General features: G+C 61.9%; 1 pseudogene; it reads right to left on the bottom strand.

Moving 5' to 3' along the window:
* Positions 1-11,660, bottom strand: part of LOC146171465 (uncharacterized) — a 96,645-nt pseudogene extending 84,985 nt beyond the window's left edge.
* Positions 11,661-12,301: the final 641 nt, after the last annotated feature.

Genomic DNA, 12,301 nt, shown 5'->3' with positions numbered 1-12,301 from the left:
CTGCTGCTTGCTGCTAGCTGTTCGTGGTTGCTGCTGCTGCTTGCAGTTGCTGCTGCTTCCGATGCTGCTGCTGCTGCCGCTGCGCTAGCTGCTTCTGGCTGCTTGCTGCTGCTGATTCTGGTAGCTCCTGCCAGGTGCTTGCTGCTGCTGCTGCTGCTGCTGCTTCTGCTGCTGCTGCTGCTGCCGCCGCCACTGCTAGCTGCCAGGTGCTGCTGCTTGCTGCTTCTGCTTGCTGCTTCTGCTGCTGCTGTGCTGCTAGCTGCTGCTGCTTGCTGCTTCTGCTTGCTGCTGCTGATGCTGCTGCTTCTACTACTGCTGCTTAATGCTGCTGCTGCTGCTGCTCTAGCTGCTTCCAGCTGCTGCTGCTGCTGCTGCCGCTGCGCTAGCTGCTTCCAGCTGCTTGCTGCTGCTGATGGTGCTAGCTGCTGCCAGGTGTTTGCTGCTGCTGCTGCTGCTGCTGCTGCTGCTGCTGCTGGTTGCTGCTGCTATTTGCTGCTGCTTGCTGCTGCTACTTGCTGTTGCTGCTGCTTCCTGCTGCTGTTGCTGCTGCTGCTCTAGCTGCTGCCAGCTGCTTGCTGCTGCTTCTACTAGCTGCTGCTGCTGCTGCTCCTGCTTGCTGCTGCTGCTTGCTGCTGTTGATGCTTTCTGCTTCTGCTTGCTGCTGCTTACTGCTGCTGCTGCTCCTCTATCTGCTTCCAGCTGCTGCCAGCTGCTTGCTGCTGCTGCTGCTTGCTGCTGCTGCTGCTTGTGCTGCTGCTGCTCTAGCTGCTGCTAGCTGCTTGATGCTCCTGCTGCTCCTACTGCTGTTGCTGCTGCAGCCGCCGCCGCTGCTAGCTGCTGCCAGCTGCTGCTGCTTCTGCTACTAGCTGTTGCTGCTGCTGCTGCTGCTGCGCTAGCTGCTTCCAGCTGCTTGCTGCTGCTGATGGTGCTAGCTGCTGCCAGGTGTTTCCTGCTGCTGCTGCTGCCGGCGCCGCCACTGCTAGCTGCCAGGTGCTGCTGCTGCTTTCTGCTTCTGCTTGCTGCTGCTGCCGCTCCTGCCAGCCGCTGCTGCTGCTGTTGCTGCTGCTGCTGCTGCTGCCGCCGCCGCCGCTGCCAGCTGCTGCCAGCTGCTGCTGATGATGATGATGATAATAATGCTGTTGCTGCAACTGCTGCAGATGTCGCCCCTGCCAGCTGCGGCAAGCTGCTGCTCCTGCTGCTGCTGCTGCTGCTGCTGCTGCTGCTGCTGCTGCTGCTGCTGCTGCTGCTGCTGCTGCTGCTGCTGCTGCTGCTGCTGCTGCTGCTGCTGCTGCTGCTGCTGCTGCTGCTGCTGCTGCTGCTGCTGCTGCTGCTGATGCAGCCGCCACCGCTGCTGCCAGCTGCCAGGTGCTGCTGCTTCTTGCTACTTCTGCTTGCTGCTGCTGCTGCTGCTGCTGCTGCAGGCGCCACCGCTGCTAGCTGCTGCCAGCTGCTGCTGCTTCTGCTGTTGCTGCTGCTTCCAGCTGCTTGCTGCTGCTGCTAGCTGCTGCTACTGCTGCTGCTGCAGCCGCCACCGCTGCTAGCTGCTGCCAGCTGCCAGGTGCTGCTGCTGCTTGCTACTTCTGCTTGCTGCTGCTGCTCGCTGCTGCTGCAGCCGCCGCCACTGCTAGCTGCTGCCAACTGCCGCTGCTGCTGCTTCTGCTGGTTGCTGCTGCTAGCAGCTAGCTGCTGCTACCGCTGCTGCTGCTTGCTGTTGCTGGTTGCTGCTGCTACTAGCTGTTGCTGCTGCTGCTGCTTCTGCTGCTGCTCTAGCTCCTTCCAGCTCCTTGCTGCTGTTGCTGCTGCTGCTGCTTGCTGCTAGCTGTTCCTGGTTGCTGCTGCTGCTTGCAGTTGCTGCTGCTTCTGATGCTGCTGCTGCTGCCGCTGCGCTAGCTGCTTCTGGCTGCTTGCTGCTGCTGATTCTGGTAGCTCCTGCCAGGTGCTTGCTGCTGCTGCTGCTGCTGCTGCTGCTTCTGCTGCTGCTGCTGCTGCCGCCGCCACTGCTAGCTGCCAGGTGCTGCTGCTTGCTGCTTCTGCTTGCTGCTTCTGCTGCTGCTGTGCTGCTAGCTGCTGCTGCTGCTAGCTGCTGCTGCTTGCTGCTTCTGCTTGCTGCTGCTGATGCTGCTGCTTCTACTACTGCTGCTTAATGCTGCTGCTGCTGCTCTAGCTGCTTCCAGGTGCTGCTGCTGCTGCTGCCGTTGCGCTAGCTGCTTCCAGCTGCTTGCTGCAGCTGATGGTGCTAGCTGCTGCCAGGTGTTTGCTGCTGCTGCTTGCTGCTTCTGCTTGCTGCTGCTGATGCTGCTGCTGCTACTACTGCTGCTTAATGCTGCTGCTGCTGCTCTAGCTGCTTCCAGCTGCTGCTGCCGCCGCTGCGCTAGCTGCTTCCAGCTGCTTGCTGCTGCTGATGGTGCTAGCTGCTGCCAGGTGTTTGCTGCTGCTGCTGCTGCTGCTGCCGCGGCGCCACTGCTAGCTGCCAGGTGCTGCTGCTGCTTGCTACTTCTGCTTGCTGCTGCTGCTCGCTGCTGCTGCAGCCGCCGCCACTGCTGCTGTTGCTGCTGCTGCAGGCGCCACCGCTGCTAGCTGCTGCCAGCTGCTGCTGCTTCTGCTGCTGCTGCTGCTGCTTCCAGCTGCTTGCTGCTGCTGCTAGCTGCTGCTACTGCTGCTGCTGCAGCCGCCACTGCTGCTAGCTGCTGCCAGCTCCCAGGTGCTGCTGCTGCTTGCTACTTCTGCTTGCTGCTGCTGCTCGCTGCTGCTGCTGCTAGCTGCTTGCTGTTGCTGCTGCTGCTGCTGCTGCTGCTGCTGCTGCTGCTGCTGCTGCTGCTGGTTGCTGCTGCTATTTGCTGCTGCTTGCTGCTGCTACTTGCTGTTGCTGCTGCTTCCTGCTGCTGTTGCTGCTGCTGCTCTAGCTGCTGCCAGCTGCTTGCTGCTGCTTCTACTAGCTGCTGCTGCTGCTGCTCCTGCTTGCTGCTGCTGCTTGCTGCTGCTGATGCTTTCTGCTTCTGCTTGCTGCTGCTTACTGCTGCTGCTGCTCCTCTATCTGCTTCCAGCTGCTGCCAGCTGCTTGCTGCTGCTGCTGCTTGCTGCTGCTGCTGCTTGCTGCTGCTGCTGCTTGCTGCTGCTGCTGCTTGCTGCTGCTGCTGCTTGTGCTGCTGCTGCTCTAGCTGCTGCTAGCTGCTTGATGCTCCTGCTGCTCCTACTGCTGTTGCTGCTGCAGCCGCCGCCGCTGCTAGCTGCTGCCAGCTGCTGCTGCTTCTGCTACTAGCTGTTGCTGCTGCTGCTGCTGCTGCGCTAGCTGCTTCCAGCTGCTTGCTGCTGCTGATGGTGCTAGCTGCTGCCAGGTGTTTCCTGCTGCTGCTGCTGCCGCCGCCGCCACTGCTAGCTGCCAGGTGCTGCTGCTGCTTTCTGCTTCTGCTTGCTGCTGCTGCCGCTCCTGCCAGCCGCTGCTGCTGCTGTTGCTGCTGCTGCTGCTGTTGCTCCTGCTGCTGCTGCCGCCGCCGCCGCTGCCAGCTGCTGCCAGCTGCTGCTGCTGATGATGATGATAATAATGCTGTTGCTGCAACTGCTGCAGATGTCGCCCCTGCCAGCTGCGGCAAGCTGCTGCTCCTGCTGCTGCTGCTGCTGCTGCTGCTGCTGCTGCTGCTGCTGCTGCTGCTGATGCAGCCGCCACCGCTGCTGCCAGCTGCTAGGTGCTGCTGCTTCTTGCTACTTCTGCTTGCTGCTGTTGCTCGCTGCTGCTGCAGCCGCCGCCACTGCTGCTGCTGCTGCTGCAGGCGCCACCGCTGCTAGCTGCTGCCAGCTGCTGCTGCTTCTGCTGTTGCTGCTGCTGCTAGCTGCTGCTACTGCTGCTGCTGCAGCCGCCACCGCTGCTAGCTGCTGCCAGCTGCCAGGTGCTGCTGCTGCTTGCTACTTCTGCTTGCTGCTGCTGCTCGCTGCTGCTGCAGCCGCCGCCACTGCTAGCTGCTGCCAGCTGCCGCTGCTGCTGCTTCTGCTGGTTGCTGCTGCTAGCAGCTAGCTGCTGCTACCGCTGCTGCTGCTTGCTGTTGCTGGTTGCTGCTGCTACTAGCTGGTGCTGCTGCTGCTGCTTCTGCTGCTGCTCTAGCTCCTTCCAGCTCCTTGCTGCTGTTGCTGCTGCTGCTGCTTACTGCTAGCTGTTCCTGGTTGCTGCTGCTGCTTGCAGTTGCTGCTGCTTCTGATGCTGCTGCTGCTGCCGCTGCGCTAGCTGCTTCTGGCTGCTTGCTGCTGCTGATTCTGGTAGCTCCTGCCAGGTGCTTGCTGCTGCTGCTGCTGCTGCTGCTTCTGCTGCTGCTGCTGCTGCCGCCGCCACTGCTAGCTGCCAGGTGCTGCTGCTTGCTGCTTCTGCTTGCTGCTTCTGCTGCTGCTGTGCTGCTAGCTGCTGCTGCTGTGCTGCTAGCTGCTGCTGCTGCTAGCTGCTGCTGCTTGCTGCTGCTGATGCTGCTGCTTCTACTACTGCTGCTTAATGCTGCTGCTGCTGCTCTAGCTGCTTCCAGCTGCTGCTGCTGCTGCTGCCGCTGCGCTAGCTGCTTCCAGCTGCTTGCTGCAGCTGATGGTGCTAGCTGCTGCCAGGTGTTTGCTGCTGCTGCTGCTGCTGCTGCTGCTGCTGCTGCTGCTGCTGCTGCTGCTGCTGCTGCTGCTGCTGCTGCTGCTGCTAGCTGCTGCTGCTGCTGCTGCTGCTGATGCAGCCGCCACCGCTGCTGGCTGCTGCCAGCTGCCAGGTGCTGCTGCTTCTTGCTACTTCTGCTTGCTGCTGCTGCTCGCTGCTGCTGCTGCTAGCTGCTTGCTGTTGCTGCTGCTGCTGCTGCTGCTGCTGCTGCTGATGCTGCTGCTGCTGCTGCTGCTGCTGCTGCTGCTGCTGCTGCTGCTGCTGCTGCTGCTGCTGCTGCTGCTGCTGCTGCTGCTGCTGCTGCTGCTGCTGCTGCTGCTGCTGCTGCTGCTGCTGCTGCTGCTGCTGCTGCTATTTGCTGCTGCTTGCTGCTGCTGCTACTTGCTGTTGCTGCTGCTTCCTGCTGCTGTTGCTGCTGCTGCTCTAGCTGCTGCCAGCTGCTTGCTGCTGCTTCTACTAGCTGCTGCTGCTGCTGCTCCTGCTTGCTGCTGCTGCTTGCTGCTGCTGATGCTTTCTGCTTCTGCTTGCTGCTGCTTACTGCTGCTGCTGCTCCTCTATCTGCTTCCAACTGCTGCCAGCTGCTTGCTGCTGCTGCTGCTGCTGCTTGCTGCAGCTGCTTCTTGCTGCTGCTGCTGCTTGTGCTGCTGCTGCTCTAGCTGCTGCTAGCTGCTTGATGCTCCTGCTGCTTCTACTGCTGCTGCTGCTGCCGCCGCCACTGCTAGCTGCCAGGTGCTGCTGCTTGCTGCTTCTGCTTGCTGCTTCTGCTGCTGCTGTGCTGCTAGCTGCTGCTGCTGCTAGCTGCTGCTGCTTGCTGCTTCTGCTTGCTGCTGCTGATGCTGCTGCTTCTACTACTGCTGCTTAATGCTGCTGCTGCTGCTCTAGCTGCTTCCAGCTGCTGCTGCTGCTGCTGCCGCTGCGCTAGCTGCTTCCAGCTGCTTGCTGCTGCTGATGGTGCTAGCTGCTGCCAGGTGTTTGCTGCTGCTGCTGCTGCTGCTGCTGCTGCTGCTGCTGCTGCTGCTGCTGCTGCTGCTGCTGCTGCTGCTGCTGCTGCTGCTGCTGGTTGCTGCTGCTATTTGCTGCTGCTTGCTGCTGCTACTTGCTGTTGCTGCTGCTTCCTGCTGCTGTTGCTGCTGCTGCTCTAGCTGCTGCCAGCTGCTTGCTGCTGCTTCTACTAGCTGCTGCTGGTGCTGCTCTTACTTGCTGCTGCTGCTTGCTGCTGCTGATGCTTTCTGCTTCTGCTTGCTGCTGCTTACTGCTGCTGCTGCTGCTCCTCTATCTGCTTCCAGCTGCTGCCAGCTGCTTGCTGCTGCTGCTGCTTGCTGCTGCTGCTGCTGCTGCTTGCTGCTGCTGCTGCTTGTGCTGCTGCTGCTCTAGCTGCTGCTAGCTGCTTGATGCTCCTGCTGCTCCTACTGCTGTTGCTGCTGCAGCCGCGGCCGCTGCTAGCTGCTGCCAGCTGCTGCTGCTTCTGCTACTAGCTGTTGCTGCTGCTGCTGCTGCTGCGCTAGCTGCTTCCAGCTGCTTGCTGCTGCTGATGGTGCTAGCTGCTGCCAGGTGTTTCCTGCTGCTGCTGCTGCCGCCGCCACTGCTAGCTGCCAGGTGCTGCTGCTGCTTTCTGCTTCTGCTTGCTGCTGCTGCCGCTCCTGCCAGCCGCTGTTGCTGCTGTTGCTGCTGCTGCTGCTGTTGCTCCTGCTGCTGCTGCCGCCGCCGCCGCTGCCAGCTGCTGCCAGCTGCTGCTGATGATGATGATGATAATATTGCTGTTGCTGCAACTGCTGCAGATGTCGCCCCTGCCAGCTGCGGCAAGCTGCTGCTCCTGCTGCTGCTGCTGCTGCTGCTGCTGCTGCTGCTGCTGCTGCTGCTGCTGCTGCTGCTGCTGCTGCTGCTGATGCAGCCGCCACCGCTGCTGCCAGCTGCTAGGTGCTGCTGCTTCTTGCTACTTCTGCTTGCTGCTGCTGCTCGCTGCTGCTGCAGCCGCCGCCACTGCTGCTGCTGCTGCTGCAGGCGCCACCGCTGCTAGCTGCTGCCAGCTGCTGCTGCTTCTGCTGTTGCTGCTGCTTCCAGCTGCTTGCTGCTGCTGCTAGCTGCTGCTACTGCTGCTGCTGCAGCCGCCACCGCTGCTAGCTGCTGCCAGCTGCCAGGTGCTGCTGCTGCTTGCTACTTCTGCTTGCTGCTGCTGCTCGCTGCTGCTGCAGCCGCCGCCACTGCTAGCTGCTGCCAGCTGCCGCTGCTGCTGCTTCTGCTGGTTGCTGCTGCTAGCAGCTAGCTGCTGCTACCGCTGCTGCTGCTTGCTGTTGCTGGTTGCTGCTGCTACTAGCTGTTGCTGCTGCTGCTGCTTCTGCTGCTGCTCTAGCTCCTTCCAGCTCCTTGCTGCTGTTGCTGCTGCTGCTGCTTGCTGCTAGCTGTTCCTGGTTGCTGCTGCTGCTTGCAGTTGCTGCTGCTTCTGATGCTGCTGCTGCTGCCGCTGCGCTAGCTGCTTCTGGCTGCTTGCTGCTGCTGATTCTGGTAGCTCCTGCCAGGTGCTTGCTGCTGCTGCTGCTGCTGCTGCTGCTTCTGCTGCTGCTGCTGCTGCCGCCGCCACTGCTAGCTGCCAGGTGCTGCTGCTTGCTGCTTCTGCTTGCTGCTTCTGCTGCTGCTGTGCTGCTAGCTGCTGCTGCTGTGCTGCTAGCTGCTGCTGCTGCTAGCTGCTGCTGCTTGCTGCTTCTGCTTGCTGCTGCTGATGCTGCTGCTTCTACTACTGCTGCTTAATGCTGCTGCTGCTGCTCTAGCTGCTTCCAGCTGCTGCTGCTGCTGCTGCCGCTGCGCTAGCTGCTTCCAGCTGCTTGCTGCAGCTGATGGTGCTAGCTGCTGCCAGGTGTTTGCTGCTGCTGCTGCTGCTGCTGCTGCTGCTAGCTGCTGCTGCTGCTGCTGCTGCTGCTGCTGCTGCTGCTGCTGCTGCTGCTGCTGCTGCTGCTGCTGCTGCTGCTGCTGCTGCTGCTGCTGCTGCTGCTGCTGCTGCTGGTTGCTGCTGCTATTTGCTGCTGCTTGCTGCTGCTGCTACTTGCTGTTGCTGCTGCTTCCTGCTGCTGTTGCTGCTGCTGCTCTAGCTGCTGCCAGCTGCTTGCTGCTGCTTCTACTAGCTGCTGCTGCTGCTGCTGCTGGTTGCTGCTGCTATTTGCTGCTGCTTGCTGCTGCTGCTACTTGCTGTTGCTGCTGCTTCCTGCTGCTGTTGCTGCTGCTGCTCTAGCTGCTGCCAGCTGCTTGCTGCTGCTTCTACTAGCTGCTGCTGCTGCTGCTCCTGCTTGCTGCTGCTGCTTGCTGCTGCTGATGCTTTCTGCTTCTGCTTGCTGCTGCTTACTGCTGCTGCTGCTCCTCTATCTGCTTCCAACTGCTGCCAGCTGCTTGCTGCTGCTGCTGCTTGCTGCTGCTGCTGCTTGTGCTGCTGCTGCTCTAGCTGCTGCTAGCTGCTTGATGCTCCTGCTGCTCCTACTGCTGTTGCTGCTGCAGCCGCCGCCGCTGCTAGCTGCTGCCAGCTGCTGCTGCTTCTGCTACTAGCTGTTGCTGCTGCTGCTGCTGCTGCGCTAGCTGCTTCCAGCTGCTTGCTGCTGCTGATGGTGCTAGCTGCTGCCAGGTGTTTCCTGCTGCTGCTGCTGCCGCCGCCGCCACTGCTAGCTGCCAGGTGCTGCTGCTGCTTTCTGCTTCTGCTTGCTGCTGCTGCCGCTCCTGCCAGCCGCTGCTGCTGCTGCTGCTGTTGCTCCTGCTGCTGCTGCCGCCGCCGCTGCCAGCTGCTGCCAGCTGCTGCTGCTGCTGATGATGATAATAATGCTGTTGCTGCAACTGCTGCAGATGTCGCCCCTGCCAGCTGCGGCAAGCTGCTGCTCCTGCTGCTGCTGCTGCTGCTGCTGCTGCTGCTGCTGCTGCTGCTGCTGCTGCTGCTGCTGCTGCTGCTGCTGCTGCTGCTGCTGCTGCTGCTGCTGCTGCTGCTGCTGCTGCTGCTGCTGCTGCTGCTGCTGCTGCTGCTGCTGCAGCCGCCACCGCTGCTGCCAGCTGCCAGGTGCTGCTGCTTCTTGCTACTTCTGCTTGCTGCTGCTGCTCGCTGCTGCTGCAGCCGCCGCCACTGCTGCTGCTGCTGCTGCAGGCGCCACCGCTGCTAGCTGCTGCCAGCTGCTGCTGCTTCTGCTGTTGCTGCTGCTTCCAGCTGCTTGCTGCTGCTGCTAGCTGCTGCTACTGCTGCTGCTGCAGCCGCCACCGCTGCTAGCTGCTGCCAGCTGCCAGGTGCTGCTGCTGCTTGCTACTTCTGCTTGCTGCTGCTGCTCGCTGCTGCTGCAGCCGCCGCCACTGCTAGCTGCTGCCAGCTGCCGCTGCTGCTGCTTCTGCTGGTTGCTGCTGCTAGCAGCTAGCTGCTGCTACCGCTGCTGCTGCTTGCTGTTGCTGGTTGCTGCTGCTACTAGCTGTTGCTGCTGCTGCTGCTTCTGCTGCTGCTCTAGCTCCTTCCAGCTCCTTGCTGCTGTTGCTGCTGCTGCTGCTTGCTGCTAGCTGTTCCTGGTTGCTGCTGCTGCTTGCAGTTGCTGCTGCTTCTGATGCTGCTGCTGCTGCCGCTGCGCTAGCTGCTTCTGGCTGCTTGCTGCTGCTGCTGCTGCTGCTGCCGCCGCCACTGCTAGCTGCCAGGTGCTGCTGCTTGCTGCTTCTGCTTGCTGCTTCTGCTGCTGCTGTGCTGCTAGCTGCTGCTGCTGTGCTGCTAGCTGCTGCTGCTGCTAGCTGCTGCTGCTTGCTGCTTCTGCTTGCTGCTGCTGATGCTGCTGCTTCTACTACTGCTGCTTAATGCTGCTGCTGCTGCTCTAGCTGCTTCCAGCTGCTGCTGCTGCTGCTGCTGCCGCTGCGCTAGCTGCTTCCAGCTGCTTGCTGCAGCTGATGGTGCTAGCTGCTGCCAGGTGTTTGCTGCTGCTGCTGCTGCTGCTGCTGCTAGCTGCTGCTGCTGCTGCTGCTAGCTGCTGCTGATGCAGCCGCCACCGCTGCTGGCTGCTGCCAGCTGCCAGGTGCTGCTGCTTCTTGCTACTTCTGCTTGCTGCTGCTGCTCGCTGCTGCTGCTGCTAGCTGCTTGCTGTTGCTGCTGCTGCTGCTGCTGCTGCTGCTGCTGCTGCTGCTGCTGCTGCTGCTGCTGCTGCTGCTGCTGCTGCTGCTGCTGCTGCTGCTGCTGCTGCTGCTGCTGCTGCTGCTGCTGGTTGCTGCTGCTATTTGCTGCTGCTTGCTGCTGCTGCTACTTGCTGTTGCTGCTGCTTCCTGCTGCTGTTGCTGCTGCTGCTCTAGCTGCTGCCAGCTGCTTGCTGCTGCTTCTACTAGCTGCTGCTGCTGCTGCTCCTGCTTGCTGCTGCTGATGCTTTCTGCTTCTGCTTGCTGCTGCTTACTGCTGCTGCTGCTCCTCTATCTGCTTCCAACTGCTGCCAGCTGCTTGCTGCTGCTGCTGCTTGCTGCTGCTGCTGCTTGCTGCTGCTGCTGCTTGTGCTGCTGCTGCTCTAGCTGCTGCTAGCTGCTTGATGCTCCTGCTGCTCCTACTGCTGTTGCTGCTGCAGCCGCCGCCGCTGCTAGCTGCTGCCAGCTGCTGCTGCTTCTGCTACTAGCTGTTGCTGCTGCTGCTGCGCTAGCTGCTTCCAGCTGCTTGCTGCTGCTGATGGTGCTAGCTGCTGCCAGGTGTTTCCTGCTGCTGCTGCTGCCGCCGCCGCCACTGCTAGCTGCCAGGTGCTGCTGCTGCTTTCTGCTTCTGCTTGCTGCTGCTGCCACTCCTGCCAGCCGCTGCTGCTGCTGTTGCTGCTGCTGCTGCTGTTGCTCCTGCTGCTGCTGCCGCCGCCGCTGCCAGCTGCTGCCAGCTGCTGCTGATGATGATGATGATAATAATGCTGTTGCTGCAACTGCTGCAGATGTCGCCCCTGCCAGCTGCGGCAAGCTGCTGCTCCTGCTGCTGCTGCTGCTGCTGCTGCTGCTGCTGCTGCTGCTGCTGCTGCTGCTGCTGCTGCTGCTGCTGCTGATGCAGCCGCCACCGCTGCTGCCAGCTGCCAGGTGCTGCTGCTTCCTGCTACTTCTGCTTGCTGCTGCTGCTCGCTTCTGCTGCAGCCGCCGCCACTGCTGCTGCTGCTGCTGCTGCAGGCGCCACCGCTGCTAGCTGCTGCCAGCTGCTGCTGCTTCTGCTTTTGCTGCTGCTTCCAGCTGCTTGCTGCTGCTGCTAGCTGCTGCTACTGCTGCTGCTGCAGCCGCCACCGCTGCTAGCTGCTGCCAGCTGCCAGGTGCTGCTGCTGCTTGCTACTTCTGCTTGCTGCTGCTGCTCGCTGCTGCTGCAGCCGCCGCCACTGCTAGCTGCTGCCAGCTGCCGCTGCTGCTGCTTCTGCTGGTTGCTGCTGCTAGCAGCTAGCTGCTGCTACCGCTGCTGCTGCTTGCTGTTGCTGGTTGCTGCTGCTACTAGCTGTTGCTGCTGCTACTGCTGCTTCTGCTGCTGCTCTAGCTCCTTCCAGCTCCTTGCTGCTGTTGCTGCTGCTGCTGCTTGCTGCTAGCTGTTCCTGATTGCTGCTGCTGCTTGCAGTTGCTGCTGCTTCTGATGCTGCTGCTGCTGCCGCTGCGCTAGCTGCTTCTGGCTGCTTGCTGCTGCTGATTCTGGTAGCTCCTGCCAGGTGCTTGCTGCTGCTGCTGTTGCTGCTGCTGCTTCTGCTGCTGCTGCTGCTGCCGCCGCCACTGCTAGCTGCCAGGTGCTGCTGCTTGCTGCTTCTGCTTGCTGCTTCTGCTGCTGCTGTGCTGCTAGCTGCTGCTGCTTGCTGCTTCTGCTTGCTGCTGCTGATGCTGCTGCTTCTACTACTGCTGCTTAATGCTGCTGCTGCTGCTCTAGCTGCTTCCAGCTGCTGCTGCTGCTGCTGCCGCTGCGCTAGCTGCTTCCAGCTGCTTGCTGCTGCTGATGGTGCTAGCTGCTGCCAGGTGTTTGCTGCTGCTGCTGCTGCTGCTGCTGCTGCTGCTGCTGCTGCTGCTGCTGCTGCTGCTGCTGCTGCTGCTGCTGCTGCTGCTGCTGCTGCTGCTGCTGGTTGCTGCTGCTATTTGCTGCTGCTTGCTGCTGCTACTTGCTGTTGCTGCTGCTTCCTGCTGCTGTTGCTGCTGCTGCTCTAGCTGCTGCCAGCTGCTTGCTGCTGCTTCTACTAGCTGCTGCTGCTGCTGCTGCTCCTGCTTGCTGCTGCTGCTTGCTGCTGTTGATGCTTTCTGCTTCTGCTTGCTGCTGCTTACTGCTGCTGCTGCTCCTCTATCTGCTTCCAGCTGCTGCCAGCTGCTTGCTGCTGCTGCTGCTTGTTGCTGCTGCTGCTTGCTGCTGCTGCTGCTTGTGCTGCTGCTGCTCTAGCTGCTGCTAGCTGCTTGATGCTCCTGCTGCTCCTACTGCTGTTGCTGCTGCAGCCGCCGCCGCTGCTAGCTGCTGCCAGCTGCTGCTGCTTCTGCTACTAGCTGTTGCTGCTGCTGCTGCTGCTGCGCTAGCTGCTTCCAGCTGCTTGCTGCTGCTGATGGTGCTAGCTGCTGCCAGGTGTTTCCTGCTGCTGCTGCTGCCGGCGCCGCCACTGCTAGCTGCCAGGTGCTGCTGCTGCTTTCTGCTTCTGCTTGCTGCTGCTGCCGCTCCTGCCAGCCGCTGCTGCTGCTGTTGCTGCTGCTGCTGCTGTTGCTCCTGCTGCTGCTGCCGCCGCCGCC

The sequence above is a fragment of the Amblyomma maculatum genome, unplaced genomic scaffold, assembly GCF_055883805.1.
Source record: "Amblyomma maculatum isolate TAMU_Amacu unplaced genomic scaffold, ASM5588380v1 scaffold_22, whole genome shotgun sequence".
NCBI classification, from domain to species: Eukaryota; Metazoa; Arthropoda; class Arachnida; order Ixodida; family Ixodidae; genus Amblyomma; species Amblyomma maculatum.
Note: the sequence above shows the minus strand (reverse complement) of the source record. Positions and strands in the feature narration are given on the sequence as shown.